Source organism: Neofelis nebulosa, chromosome 6, assembly GCF_028018385.1.
Source record: "Neofelis nebulosa isolate mNeoNeb1 chromosome 6, mNeoNeb1.pri, whole genome shotgun sequence".
Classification (NCBI taxonomy): domain Eukaryota; kingdom Metazoa; phylum Chordata; class Mammalia; order Carnivora; family Felidae; genus Neofelis; species Neofelis nebulosa.
This window is the reverse complement of record NC_080787.1, coordinates 1274720-1297446: the sequence shown is the minus strand read 5'-3', so window position 1 is coordinate 1297446 and position 22727 is coordinate 1274720.

Sequence of the window (22727 nt, the reverse complement as noted above, 5' to 3'; positions counted from 1 at the left end):
CTGAGTTGAGGGCACAAGGGAGGCTGCCGGTCAGAATCCGTCTTTGGCTGCCAAGGCCACAGACGTCGATCAGCCCCTGTTCGAGGAGGCCTCCGGAATCCTCTCGGTCAGCTGCAGACGGGCCTGGAAACGACATGGTGAGCTTGCAGCTTCCATGCCGAGTCAGCCTGCACCGCTTCTGGACCCCAGGCGCGTGGTGTTGTCAGACTTTGGCATGGGGTCCCCATGGGGAGGGAGCCTTAGCTAGGGTTAGGGTTTGGTCCAGGGATGTCGCCAGGGCTGAATCGACTCCAGTCTCGTGATCTCCCTCGAGGGCTGAAGTGAGGGCCCATGCCAGAAGGCGGCTCCATAGCAGGGTTAGGGTTCGAGGCAGGCTTAGGTTGTGGTGGAGGGTCCCGGTTCGGCGTACGGTTAGGGTTAGGGTTAGGTCCCAGGAGTCTCCAGGCGCCCAACTCACAGTATGGGAGTGGTCGCCCCCAAGGGCTGAGTTGAGGGTACAAGGGAGGCTGCCGGTCAGGATCCGTCTTTGGCTGCCAAGGCCACACATGTGTTTGGGCCCCTGTTCGTGGAGGCCTCCGCAATCATCTCGGAAGCTGCAGCCGGGCCTGGGAAACGACATGGTGAGCTTGCAGCTTCCATGCCGAGTCAGCCTGCACCGCTTCTGGACCCCAGGCGCGTGTTGTTGTCAGACTTTGGCATGGGGTCCCCATGGGGAGGGAGACTTAGCTAGGGTTAGGGTTTGGTCCAGGGACGTCGCCAGGGCTGAATCGTCTCCAGTCTCGTGATCTCCCTCGAGGGCTGAAGTGAGGTCCCATGCCAGAAGGCGGCTCCATAGCAGAGTTAGGGATCGAGGCAGGCTTAGGTTGTGGTGGAGGTTCCCGGTTCGGGGTACGGTTAGGGTTAGGGTTAGGTCCCAGGAGGCGCCAGGAGCCCAACCCACAGCATGGCAGTGGTCGCCTACAAGGGCTGAGTTGAGGGCACAAGGGAGGCTGCCGGGCAGGATCCATATTTGGCTGCCAAGGCCACAGACGTCGATCGGCCACTGTTCGAGGAGGCCTCCGGAATGCTCTCGGTCAGCTGCAGACGGGCCTGGAAACGACATGGTGAGCTTGCAGCTTCCATGCCGAGTCAGCCTGCACGGCTTCTGGACCCCAGGCGCGTGGTGTTGTCAGACTTTTGCATGGGATCCCCATGGGGAGGGTGCCTTAGCTAGGGTTAGGGTTTGGTCCAGGGACGTCGCCTTAGCTAGGGTTAGGGTTTGGTCCAGGGTTAGCCAGGGTTAGGGTTTGGTCCAGGGCTGAATCGACTCCAGTCTTGTGATCTCCCTCGAGGGCTGAAGTGAGGGCCCATGCAGCAAGGCGGCTCCATAGCAGGGTTAGGGTTCGAGGCAGGCTTAGGTTGTGGTGGAGGGTCCCGGTTCGGGGTACGTTTAGGGTTAGGGTTAGGTCCCAGGAGGCTCCAGGCGCCCAACCCACAGCATGGCAGTGGTCGCCCCCAAGGGCTGAGTTGAGGGCACAAGGGAGGCTGCTGGTCAGGATCCGTCTTTGGCTGCCAAATCCACAGACGTCGATCGGCCCCTGTTGAAGGAGGCCTCCGGAATCCTCTCGGTCAGCTGCAGACAGGCCTGGGAAACGGCATGGTGAGCTTCCAGGTTCCATGCCGAGTCAGCCTGCACCTTTTCCAGACCCGAGGCGCGTGGTGTTGTCAGACGTTGGCATAGGGTCCTCTTGGGGAGAGAGCCTTAGCTAGGGTTAGGGTTCGGTCCAGGGACGTCGCCAGGGCCGAAGAGACTCCGGTATCGTGATCTCCCTCGAGGGCTGAAGTGAGGGCCCATGCAGCAAGACGGCTCAAGTGCAGGGTTAGGGGTCGAGGCCGGCTTAGGTTTTAGTGGAGGGTCCCCGTTCGGTGTGGGGTTAGGGTTAGGGTTAGGTCCCAGGAGGCTCCAGGCGCCGAACCCACAGCAGGGCAGTGGTCTTCCCGAAAGGCTGAGTTGAGGGCACAAGGGACGGTGCCGGTCAGGATCCGACTTTGGCTGCCATGGCCACAGACGTCGATCGGTCCCTGTTCGAGGAGGCCTCCGGAATCCTCTCGGTCAGCTGCAGACGAGCCTGGAAACAACATGGTGAGCTTGCTGCTTCCATGCCGAGTCAGCCTGCACCGCTTCTGGACCCCAGGCGTGTGGTGTTGCCAGACTTTGGCATGGGGTCCCCATGGGGAGGGAGCCTTAGCTAGGGTTAGGGTTTGGTCCAGGGACGTCGCCAGGGCTGAATTGAATCCAGTCTCGTGATCTCCCTTTAGGGCAGAAATGAGGGCCCATGCCAGAAGGCGGCTCCATAGCAGGGTTGGGATTCGAGGCAGGTTTAGGTTGTGGTGGAGGTTCCCGGTTCGGGGTACGGTTAGGGTTAGGGTTAGGTCCCAGGAGGCTCCAGGCGCCCAACCCACAGCATGGCAGTGGTCGCCCCCAAGGGATGAGTTGAGGGCACAAGGGAGGCTGCCGGTCAGGATCCGTCTTTGGCTGCCAAGGCCACACACGTGTTTGGGCCACTGTTCGAGGAGGCCTCCGCAATCCTTTCCGCAGCTGCAGCCAGGCCTGGGAAATGACATGGTGAGCTTCCAGGTTCCATGCCGAGTCACCTGCACCTCTTCCGGACCCGTGGCGCGTGGTGTTGTCACACGTTGGCATAGGGTCCTCTTGGGGAGAGAGCCTTAGCTAGGGTTAGGGTTCGGTCCAGGGACGTCGCCAGGGCCGAAGCGACTCCGGTATCGTGATCTCCCTCGAGGGCTGAAGTGAGGGTCCATGCAGCAAGGCGGCTCAAGTGCAGGGTTAGGGGTCGAGGCCGGCTTAGGTTTCAGTGGAGGGTCCCCGTTCGGTGTTGGGTTAGGGTTAGGGTTAGGTCCCAGGAGGCTCCAGGCGCCGAACCCACAGCAGGCCAGTGGTCTTCCCGAAGGGCTGAGTTGAGGGCACAAGGGACGGTGCCGTTCAGGATCCGTCTTTGGCTGCCAAGGACACAGACGTCGATCGGCCCCTGTTCGAGGAGGCCTCCGGAATACTCTCGGTCAGCAGCAGACGGGCCTGGAAACGACATGGTCAGCTTGCAGCTTCCATGCCGAGTCATCCTGCACCGCTTCTGGACCCTAGGCGCGTAGTGTTGTCAGACATTGGCATGGGGTCCCCATGGGGATGGAGCCTTAGCTAGGGATAGGGTTTGGGCCAAGGACGTCGCCAGGGCTGAATCGACTCCAGTCTCGTGATCTCCCTCGAGGGCTGAAGTGAGGGCCCATGCCAGAAGGCGGCTCCATAGCAGGGTTAGGGTTCGAGGCTGGCTTAGGTTGTGGTGGAGGGTCCCGGTTCGGGGTACGGTTAGGGTTAGGATTCGGTCCCAGGAGGCTCCAGGTGCCCAACCCACAGCATGGCAGTGGTCGCCCCCAAGGGCTGAGTTGAGGGCACAAGGGAGACTGCCGGTCAGGATGCGTCTTTGGCTGCCAAGGCCACACCCGTGTTTGGGCCACTGTTCGAAGAGGACTCCGGAATCCTCTCGGTCAGCTGCAGACGGGCCTGGAAACGACATGGTGAGCTTGCAGCTTCCATGCCGAGTCAGCCTGCACCGCTTCTGGACTCCAGGCGCGTGGTGCTGTCAGACTTTGGCATGGGGTCCCCAAGGGGAGGGAGCCTTAGCTAGGGTTAGGGTTTGGTCCAGGGACGTCCCCAGGGCTGAATCGACTCCAGTCTCGTGATCTCCCTCGAGGGCTGAAGTGAGGGCCCATGCCAGAAGGCGGCTCCATAGCAGGGTTGGGATTCGAGGCAGGCTTAGGTTGTGGTGGAAGGTCCCGGTTCGTGGTACGGTTAGGGTTAGGGTTAGGTCCCAGGAGGCTCCAGGCGCCCAACCCACAGCAGGGCAGTGGTCGCCCCCAAGGGCTGAGTTGAGGGCACAAGGGAGGCTGCCGGTCAGGATCCGTCTTTGGCTGCCAAGGCCACACCCGTGTTTGGGCCACTGTTCGAGGAGGCCTCCGGAATCCTCTCGGTCAGCTGCAGAGGGGCCTGGAAACAACATGGTGAGCTTGCAGCTTCCATGCCGAGTCACCCTGCACTGCTTCTGGACCCCAGACGCGTGGTGTTGTCAGACTTTGGCATGGGTGCCCATGGGGAGGGAGCCTTAGCTAGGGTTGGGGTTTGGTCCAGGGACGTCGCCAGGGCTGAATCGACTCCAGTCTCGTGATCTCCCTCGAGGGCTGAAGTGAGAGCCCATGCAGCAAGGCGGCTCCATAGCAGGGTTAGGGTTCGAGGCTGGCTTAGGTTGTGGTGGAGGGTCCCGGTTCGGGGTACGGTTAGGGTTAGGGTTAGGTCCCAGGAGGCTCCAGGCGCCCAAACCACAGCATGGCAGTGGTCGCCCCCAAGGGCTGAGTTGAGGGCACAAGGGAGGCTGCCGGTCAGGATCCGTCTTTGGCTGCCAAGGCTACACACGTGTTTGGGCCTCTGTTCGTGGAGGCCTCCGCAATCATCTCGGCAGCTGCAGCCGGGCCCGGGAAACGACATGGTGAGCTTGCAGCTTCCATGCCGAGTCAGCCTGCACCGCTTCTGGAACCCAGGCGAGTGGTGTTGTCAGACATTGGCATGGGGTCCCCATGGGGAGGGTGCCTTAGCTAGGGTTAGGGTTTGGTCCAGGGACGTCGCCAAGGCTGAATCGTCTCCAGTCTCGTGATCTCCCTCGAGGGCTGAAGTGAGGGCCCATGCCAGAAGGCGGCTCCATAGCAGGGTTAGTGTTCGAGGCAGGCTTAGGTTGTGGTGGAGGTTCCCGGTTCGGGGTACGGTTAGGGTTAGGGTTAGGTCCCAGGAGGCTCCAGGCGCCCAACCCACAGCATGGCAGTGGTCGCCCCCAAGGGATGAGTTGAGGGTACAAGGGAGGCTGCCGGTCAGGATCCGTCTTTGGCTGCCAAGGCCACACACGTGTTTGGGCCCCTGGTCGAGGAGGCCTCCGCAATCCTCTCGGCAGCTGCAGCCGGGCCTGGGAAACGACATGGTGAGCTTCCAGGTTCCATGCCGAGTCAGCCTGCACCTCTTCCGGACCCCAGGCGCGTGGGGTTTTCAGGCGTTGGCATTGGGTCCTCTTGGGGAGAGAGCCTTAGCTAGGGTTAGGGTTCGGTTCAGGGACGTCGCCAGGGCCGAAGGGACTCCGGTGTCGTGATCTCCCTCGAGGGCGGAAGTGAGGGCCCATGCAGCAAGGCGGCTCAAGTGCAGGGTTAGGGGTCGAGGCCAGCTTAGGTTTCGGTGGAGGGTCCCCGTTCGGTGTGGGGTTAGGGTTAGGGTTAGGCCCCAGGAGACTCCAGGCGCCGAACCCACAGCAGGGCAGTGGTCTTCCCGAAGGGCTGAGTTGAGGGCACAAGGGAGGCTGCCGGTCAGAATCCGTCTTTGGCTGCCAAGGCCACAGACGTCGATCAGCCCCTGTTCGAGGAGGCCTCCGGAATCCTCTCGGTCAGCTGCAGACGGGCCTGGAAACGACATGGTGAGCTTGCAGCTTCCATGCCGAGTCAGCCTGCACCGCTTCTGGACCCCAGGCGCGTGGTGTTGTCAGACTTTGGCATGGGGTCCCCATGGGGAGGGAGCCTTAGCTAGGGTTAGGGTTTGGTCCAGGGATGTCGCCAGGGCTGAATCGACTCCAGTCTCGTGATCTCCCTCGAGGGCTGAAGTGAGGGCCCATGCCAGAAGGCGGCTCCATAGCAGGGTTAGGGTTCGAGGCAGGCTTAGTTTGTGGTGGAGGGTCCCGGTTCGGCGTACGGTTAGGGTTAGGGTTAGGTCCCAGGAGTCTCCAGGCGCCCAACTCACAGTATGGGAGTGGTCGCCCCCAAGGGCTGAGTTGAGGGTACAAGGGAGGCTGCCGGTCAGGATCCGTCTTTGGCTGCCAAGGCCACACACGTGTTTGGGCCCCTGTTCGTGGAGGCCTCCGCAATCATCTCGGAAGCTGCAGCCGGGCCTGGGAAACGACATGGTGAGCTTGCAGCTTCCATGCCGAGTCAGCCTGCACCGCTTCTGGACCCCAGGCGCGTGTTGTTGTCAGACTTTGGCATGGGGTCCCCATGGGGAGGGTGACTTAGCTAGGGTTAGGGTTTGGTCCAGGGACGTCGCCAGGGCTGAATCGTCTCCAGTCTCGTGATCTCCCTCGAGGGCTGAAGTGAGGGCCCATGCCAGAAGGCGGCTCCATAGCAGAGTTAGGGATCGAGGCAGGCTTAGGTTGTGGTGGAGGTTCCCGGTTCGGGGTACGGTTAGGGTTAGGGTTAGGTCCCAGGAGGCGCCAGGAGCCCAACCCACAGCATGGCAGTGGTCGCCTACAAGGGCTGAGTTGAGGGCACAAGGGAGGCTGCCGGGCAGGATCCATATTTGGCTGCCAAGGCCACAGACGTCGATCGGCCACTGTTCGAGGAGGCCTCCGGAATGCTCTCGGTCAGCTGCAGACGGGCCTGGAAACGACATGGTGAGCTTGCAGCTTCCATGCCGAGTCAGCCTGCATGGCTTCTGGACCCCAGGCGCGTGGTGTTGTCAGACTTTTGCATGGGATCCCCATGGGGAGGGTGCCTTAGCTAGGGTTAGGGTTTGGTCCAGGGACGTCGCCTTAGCTAGGGTTAGGGTTTGGTCCAGGGTTAGCCAGGGTTAGGGTTTGGTCCAGGGCTGAATCGACTCCAGTCTCGTGATCTCCCTCGAGGGCTGAAGTGAGGGCCCATGCAGCAAGGCGGCTCCATAGCAGGGTTAGGGTTCGAGGCAGGCTTAGGTTGTGGTGGAGGGTCCCGGTTCGGGGTACGTTTAGGGTTAGGGTTAGGTCCCAGGAGGCTCCAGGCGCCCAACCCACAGCATGGCAGTGGTCGCCCCCAAGGGCTGAGTTGAGGGCACAAGGGAGGCTGCTGGTCAGGATCCGTCTTTGGCTGCCAAATCCACAGACGTCGATCGGCCCCTGTTGAAGGAGGCCTCCGGAATCCTCTCGGTCAGCTGCAGACGGGCCTGGGAAACGGCATGGTGAGCTTCCAGGTTCCATGCCGAGTCAGCCTGCACCTTTTCCAGACCCGAGGCGCGTGGTGTTGTCAGACGTTGGCATAGGGTCCTCTTGGGGAGAGAGCCTTAGCTAGGGTTAGGGTTCGGTCCAGGGACGTCGCCAGGGCCGAAGCGACTCCGGTATCGTGATCTCCCTCGAGGGCTGAAGTGAGGGCCCATGCAGCAAGACGGCTCAAGTGCAGGGTTAGGGGTCGAGGCCGGCTTAGGTTTCAGTGGAGGGTCCCCGTTCGGTGTGGGGTTAGGGTTAGGGTTAGGTCCCAGGAGGCTCCAGGCGCCGAACCCACAGCAGGGCAGTGGTCTTCGCGAAAGGCTGAGTTGAGGGCACAAGGGACGGTGCCGGTCAGGATCCGACTTTGGCTGCCATGGCCACAGACATCGATCGGTCCCTGTTCGAGGAGGCCTCCGGAATCCTCTCGGTCAGCTGCAGACGGGCCTGGAAACAACATGGTGAGCTTGCTGCTTCCATGCCGAGTCAGCCTGCACCGCTTCTGGACCCCAGGCGTGTGGTGTTGCCAGACTTTGGCATGGGGTCCCCATGGGGAGGGAGCCTTAGCTAGGGTTAGGGTTTGGTCCAGGGACGTCGCCAGGGCTGAATTGAATCCAGTCTCGTGATCTCCCTTTAGGGCAGAAATGAGGGCCCATGCCAGAAGGCGGCTCCATAGCAGGGTTAGGGTTTGAGGCAGGCTTAGGTTGTGGTGGAGGTTCCCGGTTCGGGGTACGGTTAGGGTTAGGGTTAGGTCCCAGGAGGCTCCAGGCGCCCAACCCACAGTATGGCAGTGGTCGCCCCCAAGGGATGAGTTGAGGGCACAAGGGAGGCTGCCGGTCAGGATCCGTCTTTGGCTGCCAAGGCCACACACGTGTTTGGGCCACTGTTCGAGGAGGCCTCCGCAATCCTTTCCGCAGCTGCAGCCAGGCCTGGGAAATGACATGGTGAGCTTCCAGGTTCCATGCCGAGTCACCTGCACCTCTTCCGGACCCGAGGCGCGTGGTGTTGTCACACGTTGGCATAGGGTCCTCTTGGGGAGAGAGCCTTAGCTAGGGTTAGGGTTCGGTCCAGGGACGTCGCCAGGGCCGAAGCGACTCCGGTATCGTGATCTCCCTCGAGGGCTGAAGTGAGGGTCCATGCAGCAAGGCGGCTCAAGTGCAGGGTTAGGGGTCGAGGCCGGCTTAGGTTTCAGTGGAGGGTCCCCGTTCGGTGTGGGGTTAGGGTTAGGGTTAGGTCCCAGGAGGCTCCAGGCGCCGAACCCACAGCAGGCCAGTGGTCTTCCCGAAGGGCTGAGTTGAGGGCACAAGGGACGGTGCCGTTCAGGATCCGTCTTTGGCTGCCAAGGACACAGACGTCGATCGGCCCCTGTTCGAGGAGGCCTCCGGAATACTCTCGGTCAGCAGCAGACGGGCCTGGAAACGACATGGTCAGCTTGCAGCTTCCATGCCGAGTCATCCTGCACCGCTTCTGGACCCTAGGCGCGTAGTGTTGTCAGACATTGGCATGGGGTCCCCATGGGGATGGAGCCTTAGCTAGGGATAGGGTTTGGGCCAAGGACGTCGCCAGGGCTGAATCGACTCCAGTCTCGTGATCTCCCTCGAGGGCTGAAGTGAGGGCCCATGCCAGAAGGCGGCTCCATAGCAGGGTTAGGGTTCGAGGCTGGCTTAGGTTGTGGTGGAGGGTCCCGGTTCGGGGTACGGTTAGGGTTAGGATTCGGTCCCAGGAGGCTCCAGGTGCCCAACCCACAGCATGGCAGTGGTCGCCCCCAAGGGCTGAGTTGAGGGCACAAGGGAGACTGCCGGTCAGGATGCGTCTTTGGCTGCCAAGGCCACACCCGTGTTTGGGCCACTGTTCGAAGAGGACTCCGGAATCCTCTCGGTCAGCTGCAGACGGGCCTGGAAACGACATGGTGAGCTTGCAGCTTCCATGCCGAGTCAGCCTGCACCGCTTCTGGACTCCAGGCGCGTGGTGCTGTCTGACTTTGGCATGGGGTCCCCAAGGGGAGGGAGCCTTAGCTAGGGTTAGGGTTTGGTCCAGGGACGTCCCCAGGGCTGAATCGACTCCAGTCTCGTGATCTCCCTCGAGGGCTGAAGTGAGGGCCCATGCCAGAAGGCGGCTCCATAGCAGGGTTGGGATTCGAGGCAGGTTTAGGTTGTGGTGGAGGTTCCCGGTTCGGGGTACGGTTAGAGTTAGGGTTAGGTCCCAGGAGGCTCCAGGCGCCCAACCCACAGCATGGCAGTGGTCGCCCCCAAGGGCTGAGTTGAGGGCACAAGGGAGGCTGCCGGTCAGGATCCGTCTTTGGCTGCCAAGGCCACACACGTGTTTGGGCCACTGTTCGAGGAGGCCTCCGCAATCCTTTCCGCAGCTGCAGCCAGGCCTGGGAAATGACATGGTGAGCTTCCAGGTTCCATGCCGAGTCACCTGCACCTCTTCCGGACCCGAGGCGCGTGGTGTTGTCACACGTTGGCATAGGGTCCTCTTGGGGAGAGAGCCTTAGCTAGGGTTAGGGTTCGGTCCAGGGACGTCGCCAGGGCCGAAGCGACTCCGGTATCGTGATCTCCCTCGAGGGCTGAAGTGAGGGTCCATGCAGCAAGGCGGCTCAAGTGCAGGGTTAGGGGTCGAGGCCGGCTTAGGTTTCAGTGGAGGGTCCCCGTTCGGTGTGGGGTTAGGGTTAGGGTTAGGTCCCAGGAGGCTCCAGGCGCCGAACCCACAGCAGGCCAGTGGTCTTCCCGAAGGGCTGAGTTGAGGGCACAAGGGACGGTGCCGTTCAGGATCCGTCTTTGGCTGCCAAGGACACAGACGTCGATCGGCCCCTGTTCGAGGAGGCCTCCGGAATACTCTCGGTCAGCAGCAGACGGGCCTGGAAACGACATGGTCAGCTTGCAGCTTCCATGCCGAGTCATCCTGCACCGCTTCTGGACCCTAGGCGCGTAGTGTTGTCAGACATTGGCATGGGGTCCCCATGGGGATGGAGCCTTAGCTAGGGATAGGGTTTGGGCCAAGGACGTCGCCAGGGCTGAATCGACTCCAGTCTCGTGATCTCCCTCGAGGGCTGAAGTGAGGGCCCATGCCAGAAGGCGGCTCCATAGCAGGGTTAGGGTTCGAGGCTGGCTTAGGTTGTGGTGGAGGGTCCCGGTTCGGGGTACGGTTAGGGTTAGGATTCGGTCCCAGGAGGCTCCAGGTGCCCAACCCACAGCATGGCAGTGGTCGCCCCCAAGGGCTGAGTTGAGGGCACAAGGGAGACTGCCGGTCAGGATGCGTCTTTGGCTGCCAAGGCCACACCCGTGTTTGGGCCACTGTTCGAAGAGGACTCCGGAATCCTCTCGGTCAGCTGCAGACGGGCCTGGAAACGACATGGTGAGCTTGCAGCTTCCATGCCGAGTCAGCCTGCACCGCTTCTGGACTCCAGGCGCGTGGTGCTGTCAGACTTTGGCATGGGGTCCCCAAGGGGAGGGAGCCTTAGCTAGGGTTAGGGTTTGGTCCAGGGACGTCCCCAGGGCTGAATCGACTCCAGTCTCGTGATCTCCCTCGAGGGCTGAAGTGAGGGCCCATGCCAGAAGGCGGCTCCATAGCAGGGTTGGGATTCGAGGCAGGCTTAGGTTGTGGTGGAAGGTCCCGGTTCGTGGTACGGTTAGGGTTAGGGTTAGGTCCCAGGAGGCTCCAGGCGCCCAACCCACAGCAGGGCAGTGGTCGCCCCCAAGGGCTGAGTTGAGGGCACAAGGGAGGCTGCCGGTCAGGATCCGTCTTTGGCTGCCAAGGCCACACCCGTGTTTGGGCCACTGTTCGAGGAGGCCTCCGGAATCCTCTCGGTCAGCTGCAGAGGGGCCTGGAAACAACATGGTGAGCTTGCAGCTTCCATGCCGAGTCACCCTGCACTGCTTCTGGACCCCAGACGCGTGGTGTTGTCAGACTTTGGCATGGGGTGCCCATGGGGAGGGAGCCTTAGCTAGGGTTGGGGTTTGGTCCAGGGACGTCGCCAGGGCTGAATCGACTCCAGTCTCGTGATCTCCCTCGAGGGCTGAAGTGAGAGCCCATGCAGCAAGGCGGCTCCATAGCAGGGTTAGGGTCGAGGCAGGCCTAGGTTGTGGTGGAGGGTCCCGGTTCGGGGTACGGTTAGGGTTAGGGTTAGGTCCCAGGAGGCTCCAGGCGCCCAAACCACAGCATGGCATTGGTCGCCCCCAAGGGCTGAGTTGAGGGCACAAGGGAGGCTGCCGGTCAGGATCCGTCTTTGGCTGCCAAGGCTACACACGTGTTTGGGCCTCTGTTCGTGGAGGCCTCCGCAATCATCTCGGCAGCTGCAGCCGGGCCCGGGAAACGACATGGTGAGCTTGCAGCTTCCATGCCGAGTCAGCCTGCACCGCTTCTGGAACCCAGGCGAGTGGTGTTGTCAGACATTGGCATGGGGTCCCCATGGGGAGGGTGCCTTAGCTAGGGTTAGGGTTTGGTCCAGGGACGTCGCCAAGGCTGAATCGTCTCCAGTCTCGTGATCTCCCTCGAGGGCTGAAGTGAGGGCCCATGCCAGAAGGCGGCTCCATAGCAGGGTTAGTGTTCGAGGCAGGCTTAGGTTGTGGTGGAGGTTCCCGGTTCGGGGTACGGTTAGGGTTAGGGTTAGGTCCCAGGAGGCTCCAGGCGCCCAACCCACAGCATGGCAGTGGTCGCCCCCAAGGGATGAGTTGAGGGTACAAGGGAGGCTGCCGGTCAGGATCCGTCTTTGGCTGCCAAGGCCACACACCTGTTTGGGCCCCTGGTCGAGGAGGCCTCCGCAATCCTCTCGGCAGCTGCAGCCGGGCCTGGGAAACGACATGGTGAGCTTCCAGGTTCCATGCCGAGTCAGCCTGCACCTCTTCCGGACCCCAGGCGCGTGGGGTTTTCAGGCGTTGGCATTGGGTCCTCTTGGGGAGAGAGCCTTAGCTAGGGTTAGGGTTCGGTTCAGGGACGTCGCCAGGGCCGAAGGGACTCCGGTGTCGTGATCTCCCTCGAGGGCGGAAGTGAGGGCCCATGCAGCAAGGCGGCTCAAGTGCAGGGTTAGGGGTCGAGGCCGGCTTAGGTTTCGGTGGAGGGTCCCCGTTCGGTGTGGGGTTAGGGTTAGGGTTAGGCCCCAGGAGACTCCAGGCGCCGAACCCACAGCAGGGCAGTGGTCTTCCCGAAGGGCTGAATTGAGGGCACAAGGGAGGCTGCCGGTCAGAATCCGTCTTTGGCTGCCAAGGCCACAGACGTCGATCAGCCCCTGTTCGAGGAGGCCTCCGGAATCCTCTCGGTCAGCTGCAGACGGGCCTGGAAACGACATGGTGAGCTTGCAGCTTCCATGCCGAGTCAGCCTGCACCGCTTCTGGACCCCAGGCGCGTGGTGTTGTCAGACTTTGGCATGGGGTCCCCATGGGGAGGGAGCCTTAGCTAGGGTTAGGGTTTGGTCCAGGGAAGTCGCCAGGGCTGAATCGACTCCAGTCTCGTGATCTCCCTCGAGGGCTGAAGTGAGGGCCCATGCCAGAAGGCGGCTCCATAGCAGGGTTAGGGTTCGAGGCAGGCTTAGTTTGTGGTGGAGGGTCCCGGTTCGGGGTACGGTTAGGGTTAGGATTCGGTCCCAGGAGGCTCCAGGTGCCCAACCCACAGCATGGCAGTGGTCGCCCCCAAGGGCTGAGTTGAGGGCACAAGGGAGACTGCCGGTCAGGATGCGTCTTTGGCTGCCAAGGCCACACCCGTGTTTGGGCCACTGTTCGAGGAGGACTCCGGAATCCTCTCGGTCAGCTGCAGACGGGCCTGGAAACGACATGGTGAGCTTGCAGCTTCCATGCCGAGTCAGCCTGCACCGCTTCTGGACTCCAGGCGCGTGGTGCTGTCTGACTTTGGCATGGGGTCCCCAAGGGGAGGGAGCCTTAGCTAGGGTTAGGGTTTGGTCCAGGGACGTCCCCAGGGCTGAATCGACTCCAGTCTCGTGATCTCCCTCGAGGGCTGAAGTGAGGGCCCATGCCAGAAGGCGGCTCCATAGCAGGGTTGGGATTCGAGGCAGGTTTAGGTTGTGGTGGAGGTTCCCGGTTCGGGGTACGGTTAGGGTTAGGGTTAGGTCCCAGGAGGCTCCAGGCGCCCAACCCACAGCATGGCAGTGGTCGCCCCCAAGGGATGAGTTGAGGGCACAAGGGAGGCTGCCGGTCAGGATCCATATTTGGCTGCCAAGGCCACAGACGTCGATCGGCCACTGTTCGAGGAGGCCTCCGGAATGCTCTCGGTCAGCTGCAGACGGGCCTGGAAACGACATGGTGAGCTTGCAGCTTCCATGCCGAGTCAGCCTGCACGGCTTCTGGACCCCAGGCGCGTGGTGTTGTCAGACTTTTGCATGGGATCCCCATGGGGAGGGTGCCTTAGCTAGGGTTAGGGTTTGGTCCAGGGACGTCGCCTTAGCTAGGGTTAGGGTTTGGTCCAGGGTTAGCCAGGGTTAGGGTTTGGTCCAGGGCTGAATCGACTCCAGTCTCGTGATCTCCCTCGAGGGCTGAAGTGAGGGCCCATGCAGCAAGGCGGCTCCATAGCAGGGTTAGGGTTCGAGGCAGGCTTAGGTTGTGGTGGAGGGTCCCGGTTCGGGGTACGTTTAGGGTTAGGGTTAGGTCCCAGGAGGCTCCAGGCGCCCAACCCACAGCATGGCAGTGGTCGCCCCCAAGGGCTGAGTTGAGGGCACAAGGGAGGCTGCTGGTCAGGATCCGTCTTTGGCTGCCAAATCCACAGACGTCGATCGGCCCCTGTTGAAGGAGGCCTCCGGAATCCTCTCGGTCAGCTGCAGACAGGCCTGGGAAACGGCATGGTGAGCTTCCAGGTTCCATGCCGAGTCAGCCTGCACCTTTTCCGGACCCGAGGCGCGTGGTGTTGTCAGACGTTGGCATAGGGTCCTCTTGGGGAGAGAGCCTTAGCTAGTCAGCATGCACCGCTTCTGGACCCCAGGCGTGTGGTGTTGCCAGACTTTGGCATGGGGTCCCCATGGGGATGGAGCCTTAGCTAGGGATAGGGTTTGGGCCAAGGACGTCGCCAGGGCTGAATCGACTCCAGTCTCGTGATCTCCCTCGAGGGCTGAAGTGAGGGCCCATGCCAGAAGGCGGCTCCATAGCAGGGTTAGGGTTCGAGGCTGGCTTAGGTTGTGGTGGAGGGTCCCGGTTCGGGGTACGGTTAGGGTTAGGATTCGGTCCCAGGAGGCTCCAGGTGCCCAACCCACAGCATGGCAGTGGTCGCCCCCAAGGGCTGAGTTGAGGGCACAAGGGAGACTGCCGGTCAGGATGCGTCTTTGGCTGCCAAGGCCACACCCGTGTTTGGGCCACTGTTCGAGGAGGCCTCCGCAATCCTTTCCGCAGCTGCAGCCAGGCCTGGGAAATGACATGGTGAGCTTCCAGGTTCCATGCCGAGTCACCTGCACCTCTTCCGGACCCGAGGCGCGTGGTGTTGTCACACGTTGGCATAGGGTCCTCTTGGGGAGAGAGCCTTAGCTAGGGTTAGGGTTCGGTCCAGGGACGTCGCCAGGGCCGAAGCGACTCCGGTATCGTGATCTCCCTCGAGGGCTGAAGGGAGGGTCCATGCAGCAAGGCGGCTCAAGTGCAGGGTTAGGGGTCGAGGCCGGCTTAGGTTTCAGTGGAGGGTCCCCGTTCGGTGTGGGGTTAGGGTTAGGGTTAGGTCCCAGGAGGCTCCAGGCGCCAAACCCACAGCAGGCCAGTGGTCTTCCCGAAGGGCTGAGTTGAGGGCACAAGGGAGGCTGCCGGTCAGGATCCGTCTTTGGCTGCCAAGGCCACACACGTGTTTGGGCCACTGTTCGAGGAGGCCTCCGCAATCCTTTCCGCAGCTGCAGCCAGGCCTGGGAAATGACATGGTGAGCTTCCAGGTTCCATGCCGAGTCACCTGCACCTCTTCCGGACCCGTGGCGCGTGGTGTTGTCACACGTTGGCATAGGGTCCTCTTGGGGAGAGAGCCTTAGCTAGGGTTAGGGTTCGGTCCAGGGACGTCGCCAGGGCCGAAGCGACTCCGGTATCGTGATCTCCCTCGAGGGCTGAAGTGAGGGTCCATGCAGCAAGGCGGCTCAAGTGCAGGGTTAGGGGTCGAGGCCGGCTTAGGTTTCAGTGGAGGGTCCCCGTTCGGTGTGGGGTTAGGGTTAGGGTTAGGTCCCAGGAGGGTCCAGGCGCCGAACCCACAGCAGGCCAGTGGTCTTCCCGAAGGGCTGAGTTGAGGGCACAAGGGACGGTGCCGTTCAGGATCCGTCTTTGGCTGCCAAGGACACAGACGTCGATCGGCCCCTGTTCGAGGAGGCCTCCGGAATACTCTCGGTCAGCAGCAGACGGGCCTGGAAACGACATGGTCAGCTTGCAGCTTCCATGCCGAGTCATCCTGCACCGCTTCTGGACCCTAGGCGCGTAGTGTTGTCAGACATTGGCATGGGGTCCCCATGGGGATGGAGCCTTAGCTAGGGATAGGGTTTGGGCCAAGGACGTCGCCAGGGCTGAATCGACTCCAGTCTCGTGATCTCCCTCGAGTGCTGAAGTGAGGGCCCATGCCAGAAGGCGGCTCCATAGCAGGGTTAGGGTTCGAGGCTGGCTTAGGTTGTGGTGGAGGGTCCCGGTTCGGGGTACGGTTAGGGTTAGGATTCGGTCCCAGGAGGCTCCAGGTGCCCAACCCACAGCATGGCAGTGGTCGCCCCCAAGGGCTGAGTTGAGGGCACAAGGGAGACTGCCGGTCAGGATGCGTCTTTGGCTGCCAAGGCCACACCCGTGTTTGGGCCACTGTTCGAAGAGGACTCCGGAATCCTCTCGGTCAGCTGCAGACGGGCCTGGAAACGACATGGTGAGCTTGCAGCTTCCATGCCGAGTCAGCCTGCACCGCTTCTGGACTCCAGGCGCGTGGTGCTGTCTGACTTTGGCATGGGGTCCCCAAGGGGAGGGAGCCTTAGCTAGGGTTAGGGTTTGGTCCAGGGACGTCCCCAGGGCTGAATCGACTCCAGTCTCGTGATCTCCCTCGAGGGCTGAAGTGAGGGCCCATGCCAGAAGGCGGCTCCATAGCAGGGTTGGGATTCGAGGCAGGCTTAGGTTGTGGTGGAGGTTCCCGGTTCGGGGTACGGTTAGGGTTAGGGTTAGGTCCCAGGAGGCTCCAGGCGCCCAACCCACAGCATGGCAGTGGTCGCCCCCAAGGGATGAGTTGAGGGCACAAGGGAGGCTGCCGGTCAGGATCCGTCTTTGGCTGCCAAGGCCACACACGTGTTTGGGCCACTGTTCGAGGAGGCCTCCGCAATCCTTTCCGCAGCTGCAGCCAGGCCTGGGAAATGACATGGTGAGCTTCCAGGTTCCATGCCGAGTCACCTGCACCTCTTCCGGACCCGAGGCGCGTGGTGTTGTCACACGTTGGCATAGGGTCCTCTTGGGGAGAGAGCCTTAGCTAGGGTTAGGGTTCGGTCCAGGGACGTCGCCAGGGCCGAAGCGACTCCGGTATCGTGATCTCCCTCGAGGGCTGAAGTGAGGGTCCATGCAGCAAGGCGGCTCAAGTGCAGGGTTAGGGGTCGAGGCCGGCTTAGGTTTCAGTGGAGGGTCCCCGTTCGGTGTTGGGTTAGGGTTAGGGTTAGGTCCCAGGAGGCTCCAGGCGCCGAACCCACAGCAGGCCAGTGGTCTTCCCGAAGGGCTGAGTTGAGGGCACAAGGGACGGTGCCGTTCAGGATCCGTCTTTGGCTGCCAAGGACACAGACGTCGATCGGCCCCTGTTCGAGGAGGCCTCCGGAATACTCTCGGTCAGCAGCAGACGGGCCTGGAAACGACATGGTCAGCTTGCAGCTTCCATGCCGAGTCATCCTGCACCGCTTCTGGACCCCAGGCGCGTGGTGTTGTCAGACTTTGGCATGGGGTCCCCATGGGGAGGGAGCCTTAGCTAGGGTTAGGGTTTGGTCCAGGGATGTCGCCAGGGCTGAATCGACTCCAGTCTCGTGATCTCCCTCGAGGGCTGAAGTGAGGGCCCATGCCAGAAGGCGGCTCCATAGCAGGGTTAGGGTTCGAGGCAGGCTTAGGTTGTGGTGGAGGGTCCCGGTTCGGCGTACGGTTAGGGTTAGGGTTAGGTCCCAGGAGTCTCCAGGCGCCCAACTCACAGTATGGGAGTGGTCGCCCCCAAGGGCTGAGTTGAGGGTACAAGGGAGGCTGCCGGTCAGGATCCGTCTTTGGCTGCCAAGGCCACACATGTGTTTGGGCCCCTGTTCGTGGAGGCCTCCGCAATCATCTCGGAAGCTGCAGCCGGGCCTGGGAAACGACATGGTGAGCTTGCAGCTTCCATGCCGAGTCAGCCTGCACCGCTTCTGGACCCCAGGCGCGTGTTGTTGTCAGACTTTGGCATGGGGTCCCCATGGGGAGGGAGACTTAGCTAGGGTTAGGGTTTGGTCCAGGGACGTCGCCAGGGCTGAATCGTCTCCAGTCTCGTGATCTCCCTCGAGGGCTGAAGTGAGGTCCCATGCCAGAAGGCGGCTCCATAGCAGAGTTAGGGATCGAGGCAGGCTTAGGTTGTGGTGGAGGTTCCCGGTTCGGGGTACGGTTAGGGTTAGGGTTAGGTCCCAGGAGGCGCCAGGAGCCCAACCCACAGCATGGCAGTGGTCGCCTACAAGGGCTGAGTTGAGGGCACAAGGGAGGCTGCCGGGCAGGATCCATATTTGGCTGCCAAGGCCACAGACGTCGATCGGCCACTGTTCGAGGAGGCCTCCGGAATGCTCTCGGTCAGCTGCAGACGGGCCTGGAAACGACATGGTGAGCTTGCAGCTTCCATGCCGAGTCAGCCTGCACGGCTTCTGGACCCCAGGCGCGTGGTGTTGTCAGACTTTTGCATGGGATCCCCATGGGGAGGGTGCCTTAGCTAGGGTTAGGGTTTGGTCCAGGGACGTCGCCTTAGCTAGGGTTAGGGTTTGGTCCAGGGTTAGCCAGGGTTAGGGTTTGGTCCAGGGCTGAATCGACTCCAGTCTCGTGATCTCCCTCGAGGGCTGAAGTGAGGGCCCATGCAGCAAGGCGGCTCCATAGCAGGGTTAGGGTTCGAGGCAGGCTTAGGTTGTGGTGGAGGGTCCCGGTTCGGGGTACGTTTAGGGTTAGGGTTAGGTCCCAGGAGGCTCCAGGCGCCCAACCCACAGCATGGCAGTGGTCGCCCCCAAGGGCTGAGTTGAGGGCACAAGGGAGGCTGCTGGTCAGGATCCGTCTTTGGCTGCCAAATCCACAGACGTCGATCGGCCCCTGTTGAAGGAGGCCTCCGGAATCCTCTCGGTCAGCTGCAGACAGGCCTGGGAAACGGCATGGTGAGCTTCCAGGTTCCATGCCGAGTCAGCCTGCACCTTTTCCAGACCCGAGGCGCGTGGTGTTGTCAGACGTTGGCATAGGGTCCTCTTGGGGAGAGAGCCTTAGCTAGTCAGCATGCACCGCTTCTGGACCCCAGGCGTGTGGTGTTGCCAGACTTTGGCATGGGGTCCCCATGGGGATGGAGCCTTAGCTAGGGATAGGGTTTGGGCCAAGGACGTCGCCAGGGCTGAATCGACTCCAGTCTCGTGATCTCCCTCGAGGGCTGAAGTGAGGGCCCATGCCAGAAGGCGGCTCCATAGCAGGGTTAGGGTTCGAGGCTGGCTTAGGTTGTGGTGGAGGGTCCCGGTTCGGGGTACGGTTAGGGTTAGGATTCGGTCCCAGGAGGCTCCAGGTGCCCAACCCACAGCATGGCAGTGGTCGCCCCCAAGGGCTGAGTTGAGGGCACAAGGGAGACTGCCGGTCAGGATGCGTCTTTGGCTGCCAAGGCCACACCCGTGTTTGGGCCACTGTTCGAGGAGGCCTCCGCAATCCTTTCCGCAGCTGCAGCCAGGCCTGGGAAATGACATGGTGAGCTTCCAGGTTCCATGCCGAGTCACCTGCACCTCTTCCGGACCCGAGGCGCGTGGTGTTGTCACACGTTGGCATAGGGTCCTCTTGGGGAGAGAGCCTTAGCTAGGGTTAGGGTTCGGTCCAGGGACGTCGCCAGGGCCGAAGCGACTCCGGTATCGTGATCTCCCTCGAGGGCTGAAGGGAGGGTCCATGCAGCAAGGCGGCTCAAGTGCAGGGTTAGGGGTCGAGGCCGGCTTAGGTTTCAGTGGAGGGTCCCCGTTCGGTGTGGGGTTAGGGTTAGGGTTAGGTCCCAGGAGGCTCCAGGCGCCAAACCCACAGCAGGCCAGTGGTCTTCCCGAAGGGCTGAGTTGAGGGCACAAGGGAGGCTGCCGGTCAGGATCCGTCTTTGGCTGCCAAGGCCACACACGTGTTTGGGCCACTGTTCGAGGAGGCCTCCGCAATCCTTTCCGCAGCTGCAGCCAGGCCTGGGAAATGACATGGTGAGCTTCCAGGTTCCATGCCGAGTCACCTGCACCTCTTCCGGACCCGTGGCGCGTGGTGTTGTCACACGTTGGCATAGGGTCCTCTTGGGGAGAGAGCCTTAGCTAGGGTTAGGGTTCGGTCCAGGGACGTCGCCAGGGCCGAAGCGACTCCGGTATCGTGATCTCCCTCGAGGGCTGAAGTGAGGGTCCATGCAGCAAGGCGGCTCAAGTGCAGGGTTAGGGGTCGAGGCCGGCTTAGGTTTCAGTGGAGGGTCCCCGTTCGGTGTGGGGTTAGGGTTAGGGTTAGGTCCCAGGAGGGTCCAGGCGCCGAACCCACAGCAGGCCAGTGGTCTTCCCGAAGGGCTGAGTTGAGGGCACAAGGGACGGTGCCGTTCAGGATCCGTCTTTGGCTGCCAAGGACACAGACGTCGATCGGCCCCTGTTCGAGGAGGCCTCCGGAATACTCTCGGTCAGCAGCAGACGGGCCTGGAAACGACATGGTCAGCTTGCAGCTTCCATGCCGAGTCATCCTGCACCGCTTCTGGACCCTAGGCGCGTAGTGTTGTCAGACATTGGCATGGGGTCCCCATGGGGATGGAGCCTTAGCTAGGGATAGGGTTTGGGCCAAGGACGTCGCCAGGGCTGAATCGACTCCAGTCTCGTGATCTCCCTCGAGTGCTGAAGTGAGGGCCCATGCCAGAAGGCGGCTCCATAGCAGGGTTAGGGTTCGAGGCTGGCTTAGGTTGTGGTGGAGGGTCCCGGTTCGGGGTACGGTTAGGGTTAGGATTCGGTCCCAGGAGGCTCCAGGTGCCCAACCCACAGCATGGCAGTGGTCGCCCCCAAGGGCTGAGTTGAGGGCACAAGGGAGACTGCCGGTCAGGATGCGTCTTTGGCTGCCAAGGCCACACCCGTGTTTGGGCCACTGTTCGAAGAGGACTCCGGAATCCTCTCGGTCAGCTGCAGACGGGCCTGGAAACGACATGGTGAGCTTGCAGCTTCCATGCCGAGTCAGCCTGCACCGCTTCTGGACTCCAGGCGCGTGGTGCTGTCTGACTTTGGCATGGGGTCCCCAAGGGGAGGGAGCCTTAGCTAGGGTTAGGGTTTGGTCCAGGGACGTCCCCAGGGCTGAATCGACTCCAGTCTCGTGATCTCCCTCGAGGGCTGAAGTGAGGGCCCATGCCAGAAGGCGGCTCCATAGCAGGGTTGGGATTCGAGGCAGGCTTAGGTTGTGGTGGAGGTTCCCGGTTCGGGGTACGGTTAGGGTTAGGGTTAGGTCCCAGGAGGCTCCAGGCGCCCAACCCACAGCATGGCAGTGGTCGCCCCCAAGGGATGAGTTGAGGGCACAAGGGAGGCTGCCGGTCAGGATCCGTCTTTGGCTGCCAAGGCCACACACGTGTTTGGGCCACTGTTCGAGGAGGCCTCCGCAATCCTTTCCGCAGCTGCAGCCAGGCCTGGGAAATGACATGGTGAGCTTCCAGGTTCCATGCCGAGTCACCTGCACCTCTTCCGGACCCGAGGCGCGTGGTGTTGTCACACGTTGGCATAGGGTCCTCTTGGGGAGAGAGCCTTAGCTAGGGTTAGGGTTCGGTCCAGGGACGTCGCCAGGGCCGAAGCGACTCCGGTATCGTGATCTCCCTCGAGGGCTGAAGTGAGGGTCCATGCAGCAAGGCGGCTCAAGTGCAGGGTTAGGGGTCGAGGCCGGCTTAGGTTTCAGTGGAGGGTCCCCGTTCGGTGTTGGGTTAGGGTTAGGGTTAGGTCCCAGGAGGCTCCAGGCGCCGAACCCACAGCAGGCCAGTGGTCTTCCCGAAGGGCTGAGTTGAGGGCACAAGGGACGGTGCCGTTCAGGATCCGTCTTTGGCTGCCAAGGACACAGACGTCGATCGGCCCCTGTTCGAGGAGGCCTCCGGAATACTCTCGGTCAGCAGCAGACGGGCCTGGAAACGACATGGTCAGCTTGCAGCTTCCATGCCGAGTCATCCTGCACCGCTTCTGGACCCCAGGCGCGTGGTGTTGTCAGACTTTGGCATGGGGTCCCCATGGGGAGGGAGCCTTAGCTAGGGTTAGGGTTTGGTCCAGGGATGTCGCCAGGGCTGAATCGACTCCAGTCTCGTGATCTCCCTCGAGGGCTGAAGTGAGGGCCCATGCCAGAAGGCGGCTCCATAGCAGGGTTAGGGTTCGAGGCAGGCTTAGGTTGTGGTGGAGGGTCCCGGTTCGGCGTACGGTTAGGGTTAGGGTTAGGTCCCAGGAGTCTCCAGGCGCCCAACTCACAGTATGGGAGTGGTCGCCCCCAAGGGCTGAGTTGAGGGTACAAGGGAGGCTGCCGGTCAGGATCCGTCTTTGGCTGCCAAGGCCACACATGTGTTTGGGCCCCTGTTCGTGGAGGCCTCCGCAATCATCTCGGAAGCTGCAGCCGGGCCTGGGAAACGACATGGTGAGCTTGCAGCTTCCATGCCGAGTCAGCCTGCACCGCTTCTGGACCCCAGGCGCGTGTTGTTGTCAGACTTTGGCATGGGGTCCCCATGGGGAGGGAGACTTAGCTAGGGTTAGGGTTTGGTCCAGGGACGTCGCCAGGGCTGAATCGTCTCCAGTCTCGTGATCTCCCTCGAGGGCTGAAGTGAGGTCCCATGCCAGAAGGCGGCTCCATAGCAGAGTTAGGGATCGAGGCAGGCTTAGGTTGTGGTGGAGGTTCCCGGTTCGGGGTACGGTTAGGGTTAGGGTTAGGTCCCAGGAGGCGCCAGGAGCCCAACCCACAGCATGGCAGTGGTCGCCTACAAGGGCTGAGTTGAGGGCACAAGGGAGGCTGCCGGGCAGGATCCATATTTGGCTGCCAAGGCCACAGACGTCGATCGGCCACTGTTCGAGGAGGCCTCCGGAATGCTCTCGGTCAGCTGCAGACGGGCCTGGAAACGACATGGTGAGCTTGCAGCTTCCATGCCGAGTCAGCCTGCACGGCTTCTGGACCCCAGGCGCGTGGTGTTGTCAGACTTTTGCATGGGATCCCCATGGGGAGGGTGCCTTAGCTAGGGTTAGGGTTTGGTCCAGGGACGTCGCCTTAGCTAGGGTTAGGGTTTGGTCCAGGGTTAGCCAGGGTTAGGGTTTGGTCCAGGGCTGAATCGACTCCAGTCTCGTGATCTCCCTCGAGGGCTGAAGTGAGGGCCCATGCAGCAAGGCGGCTCCATAGCAGGGTTAGGGTTCGAGGCAGGCTTAGGTTGTGGTGGAGGGTCCCGGTTCGGGGTACGTTTAGGGTTAGGGTTAGGTCCCAGGAGGCTCCAGGCGCCCAACCCACAGCATGGCAGTGGTCGCCCCCAAGGGCTGAGTTGAGGGCACAAGGGAGGCTGCTGGTCAGGATCCGTCTTTGGCTGCCAAATCCACAGACGTCGATCGGCCCCTGTTGAAGG